We start from the raw sequence: 18,568 nt of genomic DNA on the forward strand, positions 1-18,568 counted from the left end.
ATTGTTTTATTTAATTTTTGCAATATTCTTTTGAGATATAAATTATCTCTATTTCACCTTCTGACTAGGAGAATTTTAGAGGTATTTAAAAAAGAAACAATAAAGTGAGAAAAATGAATTACCTATGTTATCTGTTTTAATTAACATCATGCTTTTATCAATAATAAAGGTGAGCAGTGAGAGAAGGAGGGGTTGTAGGAGGGTCATTTCTTCATGAATCCCACCCTAGGTTGACATTTGTTAATGTGTTTGATAATGGTTAAATATCGAGCCAATTTATTAACAGTCCTGTAGACCAGTGTTTCATAAATGCTGTTTGGCGAAGTTTTCTCAGGGGCTTCTCCAGGTGTGGATGAGGGACAATCAGGGAGAGAGAGGGACAATTCTAAACAGGATAGTTTAACTTTATCCTGGTTTTCATGTTTGCTTTCTTTATGCCTTTTTGATAAAGTAAAGATTTCTCAGACTTAAAGGTGTTTAAAACCACCATTTTTGATAAAACATATTATAATTTAACTCCCTGATGGTGGTATGGAGAGAATTTAAGAGGTTGGACCAAGCCAAAGGTGTTTGGCTTCTTACCATGGTTTATTTTATAAAAGTCCCTAAGTTATGCAGACATTAGAGTGTAAATAACCAATACTTTCCATTCTTCATTAGCAGGTATAATCAAAATCTCATGGTAAAGGAAAGAGATGTTTAGAAATCATATGTAAATGGTGGATGAATAAATTATTGGAAATATCCATTAAGATCGTATGGAAACATGATGTTTAATAGTTTTTAAAATCTTTTCCATTGACTTCCTATATCAATCTAATAATTTCAAGTCACTAACCATCCTGTTCTTCACTAGAGAATTCCTAATCAAGAGGTAAACCTTATGCTTTGAGAACTGTAACCTTCAAAAACTATTCAGTATTCTAAAAATACCTCTTCATCCCCCTCTTTCAGGTTGTTCCAGTATTTCCTAACCTTGAAAGCATGAATTAAGTTTTCCTAGCTCCAAACTTCATGGATGAGTATCTTGTATTTCTTGATTCTCAGACGTCTTAAATGAGGGGATTTGCTAAGCTCAGTTCTTTCAAAGGCATAAAGTAGTGGAAAATCATGTTGGTATACATCTTTGAGAATTTAATTAAAAGTACCACAATTATGTTATTATGTGATATTAATAAAAAATTGCTAGAGGCTTTCCAGCAAACAAGCTTTAAGTAAATAATTACTTGAGTCAACATTTTTATTAAATTAAGTCACTTATAATTATGAGTTTGACTCCTCAGCAATTTTGCATTAGAATATTAACATACTCATAAATTTCATAAGGATAAAGAGCCCATTAGCAAATTTGTTATCTATGAAATAGTTTAAGCTATAGCTCTGAAGTAGTTATAATTTATAACTATAAAGTTCCTTTTCAAGAGGAAAAAATAATCACAGGTAAAGCAACAGTTATGTTTCCACAATTCCCTGAAACTGAAAGAACTAACACTAGCTTCAAATTTATTAAACATTTATGAGTAATTAGATATGACACAGAACATCAGTTAAAAAAAAAATCTGGAGCCCTGATTCAGGCCTAAGTACCAGCTTGTTCATAATCTTTCAAAGTTAATTTCATCCAATAGCTTCCTGGCTGATTTTGCTAACCATACTTTTAAGTTTTTGAATGGTTTCTGCTATACATCCCCCTACCTAGAAGAAATGTGAAAATTTGGATATATTTCACATGGGTTGAAAGATAATACCTAATTGAAGTAATTTAGATGACTACCAATCAATGACTAATTAACTAGGCTAGAAAATACCACCTATCAAGTTATCTAGATAGGAATATTGTTTTGACTATCGGTAGCATATTAACAGAAGGAGGGAAGGAAGGAAGGCAAGAAGGAAGAAAGGAAAAAAGGGACAAAGGAAAAAAGATCATACTGCACTTTTGTGTGCATAGGAAGCTATAAGAACCTATAGAAGAAAGTTTATGGATATGTATGTTAGTAAGGGAAAACAAATATCCCTGAGAGAGGAAAAAAAAGTAATGGAAATGAAATATATAAAACATAAAAATAATTAAAATCTATGAAGGCTTGTCTCAGCTCCTTGCTAGGCAGTAACCCATGTTTAACAAAATAACTATTCGCTCTACTTCCACCTTCCCATTTCTTCTCCCTTCATCTTTCCTTCTGTACATGTGTGGTGTGTTTGGGGGAAGGGAAAAATGGGGATGGATGAGTGATGATGGAGGAGGGTAAGAGGCACAGAGGGTAGAGGAAAAACTGACAGAAACAGCACTAAACAAATCTTAGAATGAAGGAATGAAACTAGCCGAAATTAATAGAGGGTTGCCATCATAGAAAGAAATCCAGACATCCTAATTCCAACAATTCAAAATTATGCCAATAATTTTCCTTTTTTCGACTTCAAGTCATAGTCCAGTTTATGTACTTTTATTATGAGTAGTAGTTGTTTCCATTTTGTTTTGTTTTGTTTGTTTTGGCTTAAGGAACAGGAATTTATTTTCTCACAGTTTGGGAGGCTAAAAGTCCAAAATCAAGATCTCCGCAGACCATGCTTTCTCCTGGAATCTGTAATGTTCTGGTGCTGGCTTCCTACTATCTCTGGCCTGCTACCATCCTTGCCTTGCTTCTCTGCCTCCTGTCACATTATGATCTCTTTCTTTGGTCTCCTCCTGTAGCTTTCTCTGACTTCTTCTGGTTTCTTTCATAGCCCAAGTTAGAAAAAGTCCTTCAAGATTCCTCCTTTTCATTTCCTTATACTCAAAGGCTCTCCATGTTTAAAGTTGTCAGATCCAGCCTTCTTACAAGATATGCCTTGGTGCAAAATTTCCATTTTGTCCAACTCTCCTCTTTAACAAATAAAGAGAAAAGTAAAAAATACAGAAACAAACAAAAAACTTCCATTCACTGGAGCCAATCTCCAATATCTAAGGGAAGTGTGATAACTTCCTAAAGGTGACATCCAGAGAGCCTTGTTTTCTACACTCTAGGCTGGCCACTAATGCATAAAACCTAAACTACTACAGAGCTATTTCCTCACCTGGACTATGTAGAAATTGAACAAGATGATCTATAAATTACCTTCTATGATTTTATTAATACTGAAAGAATCTGTATTTAAGTCTATATGTTAAAAGTTCTTGCTTAAGAAATGACCTTAAAACATAATGACAGTGCAGAAGATAATATCTATGGGATTTAATAAGTACTTGAGATATAAATGGTGAAGTCAGAGGCATACAATATTTATAGATCTGCAGTCAACAAAGAAAACAGAAAAAGAGTAGGAAGAAAATCAGAGGAATTGCCTAATTTGGTGGAGTGTTATTTACAAAGAGAGTTAACAGTAATTTCTTTCACCAATTAACTTTTAATTTATCTAATGATATACAAGTGAGCCCACCTTACCACTGTAACTCCCAACAACCTAAACAATATGAATTTTCCCCATACGTGAAGGTGAAACTCTTCCATACAGAAGTACTAATGGCTGAATTTCAACCATATAAAAATAATTAAAATGTATGAAGGCTTGTCTTAGCTCCTTGCTAGGCAGTAACCCATGTTTAACAAAATAACTATTCACTCTACTTCCACCTTCCCATTTCTTCTCCTTTCATCTTTCCTTCTGTACATGTGTGGTGTCTATCTAGCTATCTAGCTATCTAGCAATCGATCAATTGATCAATCTATCTATCATCTATCTAGTTATCCATCTATGTATTTTCTTCACACTTGAACTGGGCATGACTTCATTAAGATTTCTCAAAGGGGGTGATTATAAAGTGATCGCTTCAGCCAAGGATTGTACTGACATCCAGAGATCACCTGACAATCATTTCAAGACTTTTCCAAGGGTTATCCAGAGGTCTTATAGATGTGCAGAATAAAGGCAGACACCCAGCTGGTCCGGACAAATGGACAGTGATGCCCAGGAGCAAATGACAATTTTCATCAATATCAACGGCTCCAAACACATGGATAAGACCAGAAATAAAATTGGTCTGAATGTCTTGAAATGCCCCCAAAATAAACAAACAAACAAACAAAAAAAAAAACACCCAACATGCATGAATAGATTCTTTAAAATGACCATTCTGGAAGGGCTGACAGTTTCAGTTTGACTCCCCAAGGCAGAATATGCAACCCTCACACATACCACCAAGAACAATCAGTAGCCCCATTCTACCTCAGGAGCACCTGCCTACCTACAACACTGCTATCTTCACAGGAATTGTGTAGGCAAGCTAAAAAAAAAGTTGCAATTTTAATACAGAGAAAAAAGTGTTTATAAAAGTAGAATGCACCTGAGTTAGTCACAGGAACAACATTTGACAAAATCTCTTTCCTCATAAAAACTAGTCTTTAATTTCAAGCAAACTATAAATTGATTTACCTATAACTAGATTATTATACACTTGTGTCACATATGAAATTGATAAAATCATTTATTTTCTTCATTATGAAATATATCACTGAATATATTAAATTATCCAATATTTTATTAGTAACCATTAGATTTTTCAAAGTAATGTATGCATACTTAGCACAGGTTGTTCTCATTTTTGGCGCCCTCTTATTCTACAGAGCTCCTTCCACTTCCTTCTTTCTACCCTCTTTGAATGTTGAGAGTCCCATGTCCTTCTCTTAGGTAAGGAATGCCAGTAATTATGACCAGAATTAAAGCCCTCCTTAAAAATATAGATGCTCTGGAACATTGAGCAATAATTTCAAGCTTTGGCACTTCTTAATTAAAGTATATTTTAAAGGGGTATACAGAGAGAGTTGGTGACTGCATAATTAATGTTAAAATGCATTTTTAATGCCATATATTCTCACAAGATTTGCCCTTAATTATTATCAATGATTTTTAAAGACATGCAAAATTATATTTATATGTATTCTCATTTTGTATTAAAACAATAACTCCACAATAAATACGTGTACCTCAGCAGAGTTGGATCACTTATACCTTTAAAAAAAAAAAAAAAAGATTGCTTGAGGGGGGGGGGGCAAGGTGGCAGAGTGGTGGGTGTATGTTTTAGTTACTCCTCCAAGGAAGTAAGTAGAAAGCCAGGAACTGCATGGACCAGACACCGCAGGGCAATTTGACTTTGGGCATACTTCATAACAACACTCATGAACACGTGGAACTGCTGAGTTCAGTGAAATCTGTAAGTTTTTGCAGCCAAGGGATCCGCACCCCTTCCTGCCAGGCTCAGTCCCGTGGGAGGAGGGGCCATCAGCCAAATGTCATTAAGATGTCAATTCTACCCAAACTCATCTACAGATTCAATGCAATCCCAATCAAAATTCCAACAACCTACTTTGCAGACTTGGAAAAGCTAGTAATCAAATTTATTTGGAAAGGGAAGATGCCTCGAATTGCTAAAGATACTCTAAAAAAGAAAAACAAAGTGGGAGGACTTCCACTCCCTGACTTTGAAGCTTATTATAAAGCCACAGCTGTCAAAACAGCATGTTACTGGTACAAAAATAAAGTTGATCAATGGAATCGAATTGATAATTCGGAGGTAGACCCCCAGATCTACTGCCGACTGATCTTTGATAAGACCCCCAAAGTCACTGAACTGGGACATAACAGTCTTTTCAACAAATGGGGCTGGGAGAGTTGGATATCCATTTTCAAAAGAATGAAAGAGAACCCCTACCTCACACCCTACACAAAAATTAACCCAAACTGGATCAAAGATCTCAATATAAAAGACAGTACCATAAAACTCCTAGAAGATAATGTAGGGAAACATCTTCAAGACCTTGTATTAGGCAGCCACTTCCGAGACTTTACACCCAAAGCACAAGCAACAAAAGAAAAAATAGATAAATGGGCACATTTCAAGCTTAGAAGTTTCTGTACCTCAAATGAATTTGTCAAAAAGGTGAAGAGGCAGCCAACTCAATGGGAAAAAAATTTTGGAAACCATGTATCTGACAAAAGACTGATATCTTGCATATATAAAGAAATCCTACAACTCAATGACAAGAGTACAGACATCCCAACTATAAAATGGGCAAAAGATATGAAAAGACAGTTCTCTGAAGAGGAAATACAAATGGCCAAGAAACACATGAAAAAATGTTCAGCTTCACTAGCTATTAGAGAGATGCAAATTAAGACCACAATGAGATACCATCTCACACCAATTAGAATGGATGCCATTAAACAAACAGGAAACTACAAATGCTGGAGGGGATGTGGAGAAATTGGAACTCTTATTCATTGTTGGTGGGACTGTATAATGGTTCAGCCACTCTAGAAGTCAGTCTGGCAGTTCCTTAGAAAACTAGATATAGAGTTACCATTCAATCCAGCGATTGCACTTCTCGGTTTATACCCGGAAGATCAGAAAGCAGTGACACGAACAGATATCTGCAAGCCAATGTTCATAGCAGCATTATTCACAATTGCCAAGAGATGGAAACAACCCAAAAGTCCTTCAACAGATGAGTGGATAAATAAAATGTGGTATATACACACGATGGAATACTACACGGCAGTAAGAAGGAACGATCTCATGAAACATATGACAACATCGATGAATCTTGATGACATAATGCTGAGTGAAATAAGCCAGGCACAAAAAGAGAAATATTATATGCCACCACTAATGTGAACTTTGAAAAATGTAAAACAAATGGTCTATAATGTAGAATGTATGGGAACCAGCAATAGAGAACAATTAAGGAAGGGGGAACAATAATCCAGTAAGAACAAGTAAGCTATCATGGGTAAATTTAATTATCTGGGAATGCCCAGGAATGACTATGGTCTGTTAATTTCTGATGGGTAAGGTGGGAACAAGTTCACAGAAATGTTGCTATGTTAGGTTACTTTCTTGGGGTAGAGTAGGAACATGTTGGAAGTAAAGTAGCTATCTTAGGTTAGTTGTCTTTTTCTTACTCCTTTTTATGGTCTGTTTGAAATGTTCTTTTATTGTATGTTTTTTTTTAAATTATTTTTATTCATTTTATTTTTTTAAAAAAGGGTTTAAAAAAAAAGAAACAATGAAAAAAATATGCAGAGCCCCCTTGAGGAGCTGCTGGAGAATGCAGGGGTGTTGGCCTGCCCCACCTCGATGGCTGCTGGTGTGCTCGCGGACATGGGGGACTGGTGGTTTGATGGGCTGAGCACTCTACCACAGGACTTGCTCTTGGGAGGACTGTTGCTGCAGAGGAGAGCCTAGGCCTGCCTATAGTTGTGCCTAAGAGCCTCCTCCTGAATGCCTCTTTGTTGCTCAGATGTGGCCCTCTCTCTCTAGCTAAGCCAACTTGGCAGGTGAAATCACTGCCCTCCCCACTACATGGGCTCAGACATCCAGGGGAATGAATCTCCCTGGCAACGTGGAATATAACTCCCAGAGAGGAATGTAGACCCGACATCGTGGGATGGAGAACATCTTCTTGGCCAAAATTGGGAAATGAAAGGAAATGAAATAAGCTTCAGTTGCAGACAGACTCCAAAAGGAGCCTGGTGGACACTCTTACACGCAATATAGACAACCCTTTTTAGGTTCTAATGAATTGGGGTAGCTGGCAGTAGATACCTGAAACTATCAAACTACAGCCCAGAACCCATGAATCTTGAAGTCGATTGTATAAAAATGTAGCTTATGAGGGGTGACAATGGGATTGGGAAAGCCATGAGGACCACAGTCCCCTTTGTCTAGTTTATGGATGGATGAGTAGAAAAATGTGGGAAGGAAACAAACAAAGAAACAAACAAACAAAGGCACCCAGTGTTCTTTTTTACTTTAATTGCTCCTTTTCACTTTATTATTCTTTTTATTTTTGTGTGTGTGGTGATGGTGTCAGGGATTGATTTTGGTGATGAATGCACAACTGTGTAATGGTACTGTGAACAATCGAATATATGATTTGTTTTGTATGACTGCATGGTATGTGAACATATCTCAATAAAATGAATATAAAAAAGATTGCTTTAATATTATAAATTATACATTTCACAGTTTATAATAAATAAAACCTTTGAAAGCTATCCCTTAAGTAAATTTTCTCTATTTTTAATATTTTCAGCTTTAGGTCAGTTTTGCTTGACGATTATATCAAAGAAATACAAATATCAGCCTTTTTATATATGGAAGGAATATATAGACTATTCTGCCTCTATGATTTTGACCTATATTCTGTGGAAATTATGTGTATAAAGAAAAAAAAATGTTTGTCTCTGAAGTCTGTTTGGTTCTTTTTTCCTTCTTCCTGATAACTATTGCCTTCAGTTTTTACCTCCATCACTCTAAATCACCCTTCTAGGCAACCTTCTTATTTCTGGTTCTCTGTATGCTAAATTGTCTTCCAAATCACAGACAAAATGAATTTTTTCTTGCAAACTGCTTTCGTTATGTAACTTCTTCCTTCCTTAGAGTTTTATGACAAAAGATTCCTTCACTGGCTTTCAAAGTTTCCATGATGCACTCCACCAACTAAAATAAAGAGCTCTTGTTATTAGCTATTGCAGAAAGGATTTTAGAAAATATGCAGGAAAGTAGAATTTTACAAGATGAATTCTATGGTGTTTCTGTCTGCTTTGGGGTCTAAAACTTACCTTTTTTGACCTTTATGCAAGTTGAAATGCTGACTTTGTGTGGATCTTTGTGTGAATTAATGAAAAGGCAGATAAACTGATAGAAAAATTATTGCAACAGTTATTTTAGGTATCAGTGAATAAGTGGATAGGTAAAATTTCCAAAATAAACCTAGAAAAAAAGGACTTATTTATATGTTCATTTAAGATTTGAATTCTGTTTCACTACTTGCTACTGTGTGTTTAATTATAAGGAAAACTGAACATTCCTTCCATAATTTTATTGGGCATTTGTATTTCATATTTAGGGCTCATAGCTTATTTTACATTATAGAAACTGCATTCTTAATTGACATATGATTTTTAAATTTAATTTGTTTTTGTTCATCATATAAGTTGCAAATACTTTCCCAATTTGTTCCTTGTATTTAATTTCACTTACTTTAACTTGAATATGTACATATTTTTGTTTTGACTCTATTTTTTCTACAATCACATTTTGTTTTTTGTTACATTTATATCCCAATATCTGTTCTTATAAAATTTTTATAGAGTTATATTTCATGTTTCACTTATTAAAATACATATATTTTCCTTGCGTGAAAAATCTGAAGTAACAATCTAACTTTATTTTTTCTTCCAAATAGTCAGCTGTTCTCAAGTATATGCTGTATGTTCTAACCTTCTCCCCAATAGCTTGAAGAAATATTTTCCTATTTATAAATTGCATCTGTTTCTATCCCATTTGTCTGGCTATCTCATTAAGTGCCAATATCACAATATTTTGATATTTTGTTCTTTTATCGTTACTGCCTTTTCCCCCAATTCTATTATTGTCAGAATTTTCTAATTTATTTTTGTGTATTTATCCCTTTAGTGTAAAATAAATTTAATTTGGGGGGTTAAAAAATCCCATTGGGGTCACTACATGGTAGCATAAACAGCTACTGAAACCTCCTCTCCAGAGATTCAATGACAAAAAGGACAATTCTGAATTGTTTGAATCTCCAGAGGAGGATATAGACTGGAGAAAGGCCCTGCAGATGCCGAACTGAAGAAAGAGAAGAAATATCAGGTAGGAATCTTCTGTCCCAGACCAGCTGGTCCTCTCCCCTCCCCCTCACTTGATCTCTGTGTGGGAAAGGCACAGAATCAGCAGACAGGAACCCTCCCACCAGAGACACAGATTTTAACATTACTTATAGCAGTGAGATACACTCCCACCATTTGAAGATCTGGGGGACAGGGGAGGACATTTCAAGGCCCAGGTCAGTGAGGACAAAGAGACTGAGAAAATGTGGACAGAGACTGCATTTCCAGCCCTGGATCTAAAAACCCTTCCCTCACACTTGAGAGAAGCAACAACTAGCAGCTGCTTCCTTGCCTTGGGGATGGCTGAAATACTGGGTCAGCTGAAGAAGTATTCCGCCACAGCTGTAGCCCCACATCGAGCCAGTCTGGGGCTGGCAAAGTGAGGGTATAGGAATCCCGCAGTTTCAGCTCACCTTTCTGCACCCCTGTGCTTGGAGGGAAAGCAGCCCCTGAGAACAATTAATTTACTGAACAGTGCCATCTGCTGGACAGTCCAGAAAGTAAAATGGAAACTACCACTGGAAGACAGCAGATTTATATTACCACACACAGTGAACTTGCTGGGGTGCCCGGTGCCTACCTCCCATCCCTGTGGCAGGCCATGGTGAGTGCCTGATTTTGGGGAAAGACTGGGGGCAGAGTCAATCTGACAACTGGCCAATGACAGAAACAAAGAAATAAAGAGATCAAAGAAAACCAACAAGAAAACCCAAGGCAAAAGAGAGAAAACAATCTCCAGAATAAACTAGTCAAGAAAATCAGATGCCTAAACAGCAAAAAATCATGAGCCACACCAGGAAACATGAAGATATGGCCTAATCAAAGGAACAAACTAACACCCCAACTGAGATTCAAGAGGGGAAACAACTAATTAAAGATGTTCAAACAAATCTTCTAAATCAAATCAGCGAGTTGAAAGAAAATGTGACAAAAGTGATGAAGGATATAAAGAAGACACTGGATGATCAAAAGGAAGAATTTGAAGGCTTGAAAAAACAAATGGCAGAAATTATGGGAATGAAAGGAATTACAGAGGAGATGAAAAACATAATGGAGACATGCAACAGCAGACTTGGAGAGGCAGAGGAGAGAATTACTGAACTGGAGGACAGGACATCTGAAATCCTACACACAAAAGAACAGGTGGGGAGAACAATGGAAAAATATGAGCAGGACCCTGCTCAGGGAACTGAAGGACAACATAATTGCATGAATATATGTGTTATAGGTGTCCCAGAAGGAGAAGAGAAGGGAAAGGGGGCATAAAGAATAATACAGGAAATAATCAATGAAAATTTCCCAACTCTTATGAAAAAAATAAAATTCCGTGTCCAAGAAATGCAGCATACCCCAAACAGAATTGATCCAAATAGACCTACTCCAAGACACTAGTCAGATTGTCAAATGTCAAAGACAAAGAGAGAATTCTGAAAGCAGCAAAAGAAAAACAATCTATCACATACAAGGGAATCCCAATAAGACTAAGTGTGGATTTCTCAATAGAAACCATGGAGCTGAGAAGGTAGTGATATGAAATAGTCAAGATACTGAAGGAGAGGAACTTCCAACCAAGAATCCTATATCTGGCAAAAGTGTCCTTCAAAAATGAGGGAGAGTTTAAAATATTTACAGATAAACAGAGAGAGTTCATGAATGGGAGACCTCCTCTACAAGAAATACTAAAGGGGTGCTGCAGACAAATGGGAAAAGACAGGTGTACCAGTTTGTTTATATTATGTCCCCCAGAAAAAGCCATGTTCTTTGATTTAATCTTGTGGGGGCAAACATATTAGTGGGGATTAAGTTAGAAACTTTGGATTAGGTTGTTCATGGAAATGTGCCCCACCCAACTCTGATTAGATAATTTCCAGGAGGTATGGCCCTGCCCATTCAGCATGGGCCTTGATTAATTTACTGAAGCACTATATAAGCTCAGACAGAAGGAGCAGGCTTGCTACAGCCAACAGGGACACTTTGAAGAACACACAGAAGCTGAGAGAGTAGCTGCAGATGAGAGACAGTCTGAAGATAGCCGTTGAAAGCAGACTTTTGCTCCAGAGAAGCTAAGAGAGAAAAAATGCCCCAAGAGCCACTAAGTGACATTTTTGAGGAGCTGCAGCCTAGAGAGGAATGTCCTGGGAGAAAGCCATTTTGAAACCAGAACTTGGAGCAAACATCAGCCACATGCCTTCCCAACTAACAGAGGTTTTCTGGACAGCATTGGCCATCCTCCAGTGAAGGTACCTGATTGTTGATGCATTACCTTGGACACTTTATAGCCTTAAGACTGTAACTGTGTAACCAAATAAACTCTCTTTATAAAAGCCAATCCATCTCTGGTATTTTGCATGCTGGCAGCATTAGCAAACTAGAACAGGGGAGAGAGGTTTGAAGAAGAGTGTAGAAATGAAGATACCAGGAGATAGAAAGAGGGTAAAGATCAGGCATTTGATGCTGAAGGAGTATGAAATGTTCAGCAAGATTGATTGTATAGATTCAGAAATGGGTGGCACTGTGCTGGGTGATGGTAGCACATTGTTGTAGTACACAACATAGATGGCTGTGATTGTGGTTGAGGAGTAAGGTTAGGGGCATGTCGGACACCAGAAGGAAGGATAGAAGATAAATACTGGGACGGTATAACTTATTGAAACCTAGAGTGGTCAGTGATTGTGATTAAGGGTACAAATATAAGAATATTTTGTATGAGGGAGAATAAATGAATGTCAACTTTGTGAGGTGTTGAAAATGGGATGGTATTGGGGAAAAATACAATCAATGCAAACTGGAATCTATACCTAACAGAAACATTGTAATATGCATCCATCAATTGTAACAAGGCAATATACCAAGGCTGGATGTGTGTAGGAGGGGGATAGAAGGAGGGTATTGGATTCTTGGCAATGGTGGAGTTGTCTGACTTTTTAATTGTATTTTATTTTTATTTTATTTTTTCTTTTGTTGCTTTTTTAGTTGTCATCTTTTCTTTCTCTCTCTCTCTCTCTCTCTTTTTTTTTTTTTTGCCTCTTCTTTTTCTCTGTGGAAGAAGTGGAGGTGTCCTCATGTGGATAGTGGTGGTAAATGCATACTAAGTGATTGTACAGGCAACCATTGACTGTTTACTAAGGAGGGAATGTGTAGTGTGTGAATAAAACCATCTAAAAATAAACAGAGGGATACAAGTGCTGGAGAAAATGTGGAGAAATGGATGTACCTAATCACCATTAGTGGAGAGGTACATGGGGCTTCCCATCTGGAGGGCAGTGTGGTGGTTTCACAGGAAGCTGAGCATGGGGTTGCCATATGATCCTGCAACTCTGTTATTGGGTATATACTTACAAGAATTGAAAAGAGGGACACAAATGGACATTTGCACAGTGGGGTTTATGGTGGAAATATTCAATTTACAGTGGATGCAGGTGGCCTAAGGGTATATTAACTGATGAATGGAAAGGTGAACTGTGGTGTATACATACAAAGGAATATTGAGCTGCTACAAGAGGGAATGAAGTTGTGTGTTATGCAGCCAGGTGAATGAACATTGAGGACAGTGTGTTGAGTGAAATAAACCAGAAAAGAAAAGATAAACATTATAATGCCTCACTAATATGGACTCACCATAATGTGCAAACTCTGAGAATTGAATCTAGAGCATAGGTTTTCAAGGGAAGGCTTATTGTAAGGGTTCCTAGATTGTAAGCTCTTACAGCACTTACATCTATTCCTGAGTTGTAATGGCTATTTCTAAATTCTGAGATGCTGGGTTGTTTGTATATAACCTGGTTGTTCTCTGGAACTTTGGGTACCTGTGTGACACCTGAGACTCAGAGCCAGAGTCTGGCAGCTATGAATGTCAGCACTACCCCATACAGCAAATGTTACAGAGTCTGAAAAAGAGATCAGACTTCTATTAGTGATATAACAAAATGGACTTAGTTAGGACTAAGGTAAATCAGACTAAAGAGTAAAGGACAGAGCCCGGCCTCAGCCCCAGCCCCGGTGGCACTGGCGTCGCCTTGGAGCGCGGCGGCGGCTGACTGAGCCCTCACGACCCGCCCGGAGCCGCCACCCTCGCCCTGCGCCGCCGCCATTATGAACATCCGCAGTGCGAGGCCAGAGGATCTCATGAACATGCAGCACTGCAACCTTCTTTGCCTCCCCGAGAACTACCAGATGAAATACTATTTCTACCACGGCCTCTCATGGCCCCAGCTCTCTTACATCGCCGAGGCCGAGAACGGGAAGATCAGGGGGTATGTCCTGGCCAAAATGGAAGAGGACCCAGATGACGTGCCACATTACCTTATTGGCCATGAAGCGGTCCCACCGGCGCCTCGGCCTGGCACAGAAGCTCACGGACCAGGCCTCCCGAGCGATGATAGAGAATTTCAATGCCAAATATGTCTCCCTGCACGTTTAGGAAGAGGTGGAAGCCTGGGTTGAGGGGAGGGGACCGGCAGGGAGGGGACGGAAGAAGAGACACTGTTTTGATGGGGGTCCTGGGGCGCCCTGGGAGAAGATCTGTGAAGTGGGATTCATGGGCAGGGGGGCTTTGGGGGGAGGGCCTGGAAGTGCCACCCCCTCCCTGGCCAAGTCTCTGCAGCTCAGCAGTGCCTTGTTCCCCTGCAGTAACCGGGCCGCCCTGCACCTCTATTCCAACACCCTCGACTTTCTGTAAGTATGGGCAGCCAATTCAGCACCCGGCAGTCGGCCTAGTGGCACGGTCCCTGGGCCTTCAGTACATGTCGTGGTGACCGTTCCGCAAGGCGGAGCGTCAAGTGGCACCTACGACTCCTGCCTAAAAGGAATTTGTTTCTTATGCTGTTTCTTATATGTTTCTTATATTCATACTGCTTCTTTTTCCCATTTGGTGTCTTTTGGGCTCTGTGGTGGTGGAATGCTCCCACACCTAGCTACATTAATGAGCCAGCGGCTTACCCTGCATTAGCTTTAGCGTAGTGAAAATGCCTGCTCCTTTCTTAGAAAACAATAGGTCGCCCTTTCTGCTCAAAATCCCCCTTCCCAAGCTTTGAAAGAGTTAGCTAGAAGAAACAAAAAGGTAATGATTAACAGACTCTAAAACATGAACACAAAAAATAGTTATAGGTTGCTTGGTACTAAATAATAGGAACTGCTATGCCTGTGCCCGAACACTGTGCCTTGCTACGCTTCAAGGAATCTGTCCCTGCAAACCCACTGATCACTGTGTAAGAATAAATAATGTCTGAAATTTAGCCAAACTATTCTAGTATTGTATGCTTAAATGCTAGAGTGTATGTTATAGAAAATTATAAAAATAAAGCTCTGATGCTCTGCTTGGTCGGAGATTCCATCTTTGTACCCGGAAAAAAAAAAAAAAAAAGAGTAAAGGACACTAGTGATGGTGTTTTAAAACTTCAACTTCTGTGTGAGACCAAAGGAAGAGAGGTTTATTAAGTGTAAAATCTATACTTTTTCGTAAAATACTATATAATTTAACTTGTATGGTCAGTTTATTCAAACACCTTAATTACATGGAACTTTGAATAAGGAGTGAAACCTGTTTGGTTTGTACAGGTTAGTGTGAAGCCCTAATATATCCCAGAGTAATTTGGGCAGAGAATTAAAAAAAAATGTATTTGCAAAGCCCCTGTCAGGGACTTGGGGAAAATGTGTAAATATTAAACTTCCCCACCAGGGGAATTACTGATATCTCACAAGCATCGGGGACTACCAATTTAGAAAGCCAAGCCCTCGATATTGGGGCGTGCCTTTATTAAGTTTGTTACTGCAAAGGAGAGGCTAAGCCTACTTAAAATTGTGCCTAAGGGTCACCCCCAGAGAACTTCTTTTGTTGCTCAGATGTGGCCTCTCTAAGTCTGCTCAGCAGGTGAACTCACTGCCCTCCCCCCTACGTGGGAAAAGACTCTCAAGGGTGTAAAACTCCCTGGCGATGTGGGACATGACTCCTAGGGATGAGTCTGGCATTGTGGGTTTGAGAAAGCCTTCTTGACCAAGGTGGGGAGAGAAATGAAACAAAATAAAGTTTCAGTGGCTGAAAGATTTCAAATGGAGTCAAGAGGTCATTCTGGAGGTTATTCTTATATGTTATATAGATATCCATTTTTAGCTTTTAGTGTATTGGAAAAGCTAGAAGGAAATACCTGTAACTTGAACTGCAATCTAGTAGCCTTGATTCTTGAAGACGATTGTATAACTATACAGCTTACACTGTGTGACTGTGTGATTGTGAAAACCTTCTGGTTCCCACTCCCTTTACCCAGTGTATGGACAGATGAGTAGAAAAATGAGGACACAAAGTAAATGAATTATAGGAAGGAACGGAGTATGGGATGTTTTGGGAGTTTTTTTTTTTTTCCTTCTCCTCCCCTTGGCATCCCCAAAGCAGGTGCTGCAATCCCGTCAGCGAGGCCCAGCTCCAGGTCGCTCCGGGCCCTGGTGACAGAGCCGCTCCTGCTCTTCTGGCCTGGGTGGGCTGGAAGGAGGTGCTCTGTGGATTAGTGGGAGTTCTTTTTACTGTAATTTTTTTATTTTTATTTTTTGGAGTACTGAAAATGTTCAAAAATTGCTTGTGGTGATGAATTCACAACTATATAATGGTACTGTGAACAACTGATTTCACACCGTGGATGATGTTTGTGAATATATCTCAATAAAACTGAATTTTAAAAAATCCCATTGGGATTGCTTGAAATATATATATGAATTTGAGAAAAGTTTATGTCTTTTAAATACTGTTTTTCCATTTAGTGATGTGGTATGTTTCCCCTAATTGAACAAACTGACTTCTGAAATATGGTAAGGGGGTTTCTTCAGTACTAATAATTAATTTGGAAAATGTTCTTTAATTGTTTTGTCTGTTTGCCTAAGAGTGAACAAAAGACTTCAAAGGAAAACTATCAAGTGTGTGGCCTAGGAACAGATTTATGCTCTCCTAATTTGACAGATGTTTGAACCAAATGTAATGAAATTTTATCTCTATTCCTTTAACACTTGATTTGGCTTTTACTACTTTTCAGAGCTCAGAATGACTCAATGGCTGACTACATTTTCTTCAGAATGCTTTGCTTCCAAATATTTTCTTTGTATCCTTGAGATTCATCCATATCCCTAAGTAATTCCAGTATCAGGCAAAGGGTAATATTCTCTGCATCTGTATGACTCCTCTTTGGGCTTCTCTGCACCTCATATGAAATAGCTTGAGTCAGTAAACATTGTCACCACAAGAATCTATCTTTTCTGCCACTCTTGGCCTTGATAAGTTAGACTGTCCAGCTCAGAGTGTAAAATCACTAAGTATGGGAATACTTCCAATGGTTGCATGTGTTAATCTTCTGATAGTGTTATAGAAATTAACTTTAAATAGTGAAAAAATGCACCCTTGGAACATAAGTCAAATAAAACAGAAACATAAATGGAATATAAACAAATGAAAATTCCACCTCTGAAATAGCCTTCTTAGGATATAATATAATTTGTTTACTGGAAACCAGGTTTTAAATAGTGAAACCCACCTTTCAAAGTTTTTTTTAACATTTATAATTTTGCCACTAAATCATTCTTAATGGCCCAAAAAATCTCATTTGTCAGAATGAAAACCGTAAGTCAATCCATTGCCTAACAGTTAAAAAGACATGTAAATTATTTTTGTAAAAAATCTGATATTTGAAAGAGTTTTTATATAGACATTAATTCTCCATTACTCTTGGGATTATAAGCCCTATCCCTGCATGAAAATAGTTTATCATAAAATAATACATATATGAAATGTTGCATTTTCTTGATTTGACTGATGCTGTTCCAGGTGTACCAATATCCTCCTCAGCCATTTACCATTTCCTCACATTCAGGACGCCTTCTGACAGACAGCATCACATCTCTTTGCCCAAGCACTTTTTCACTGTCTGCCAACACTGGCCCTGCCGTTGCAGAATCAAGACAGAAGTGTGACAGAACAAATGCTCCCCAGAAGCATATTACAACCGATGACTGACAGAGTGTGTGTGTGTGTTCTACATCATTTCTCAGAGTCCTTCAGTGAAATTAAGTTCTGTAACTTGCTTGATACACTCTTTATTGGCCTCCTTTCCTTTGATGTCACACTTCACCAAGTCTCTATTGGGATTTCCTGGGATTATTTTCCAATAAATTCCTCAGTTCAAATACTTTTCTCAGGGTCTATTACAGGGAACTCAAACTATGACATTTGTCTTTAAGATGCCCAATTTTTCTCATATTTAAACAATTTTGGAAATTGAGATGCATCGTTGTAGTTTACATTTATTTAAATGGATAGTAGGCTTAATACAAATCCCTCAGTGGCTGTATCTCTGCTCCATGAGTCTTCTCTTCCCACTCTGCCTGCACCATAGCTGAATGGTCTAGTTATAGAAATATTTTACTCCAGTTGGGTCAATCCTATCTCTTCTAGGAAATTAAAACTTGACTAAAGGGCCACAGAGACTGAATTGACTGAGTCAGACTAATGATAATCTCTTGAAAGAAGAAACGTAAACTCCTTTGCTGAGGTCCCCAGGGCTGTCCTTGTTCTTTTCCTTTCCAAGAGTTGGTGCTTTTCTTTCAGTTCTATGTTGCGCTCTCAAAATCCTCCAATAAATCCTCTTATCCAGAATTGTTTTCTGTGGCATAAAATGCCTTTATCATCCCTTCCCTTCCCTCAAAAAAAGAACCCACAGATATCAATCAAAAATTCCCATGCATTTGTTTCTCTCCTACCACCAAGAGTCTCATGAGCACATTTAATTTTTAAAAAAATTTTGCTTTTAATTAATAGACATGTTAATAGTATTAGTCCCCTTCAATCCTTATTGGAAAGAAGGTATGCATTTTGGATAATCTATAATTATATATAATCATATAATCTCATCTGACAAAT

General features: G+C 38.2%; 1 pseudogene; it reads left to right on the plus strand.

Moving 5' to 3' along the window:
• Positions 1 to 13,658: 13,658 nt before the first annotated feature.
• LOC119535365 lies at positions 13,659 to 17,665 on the plus strand (annotated as a pseudogene).
• The last annotated feature ends 903 nt before the right edge of the window (positions 17,666 to 18,568 follow it).

Source organism: Choloepus didactylus, chromosome 5 (assembly GCF_015220235.1).
Source record: "Choloepus didactylus isolate mChoDid1 chromosome 5, mChoDid1.pri, whole genome shotgun sequence".
Classification (NCBI taxonomy): Eukaryota; Metazoa; Chordata; class Mammalia; order Pilosa; family Megalonychidae; genus Choloepus; species Choloepus didactylus.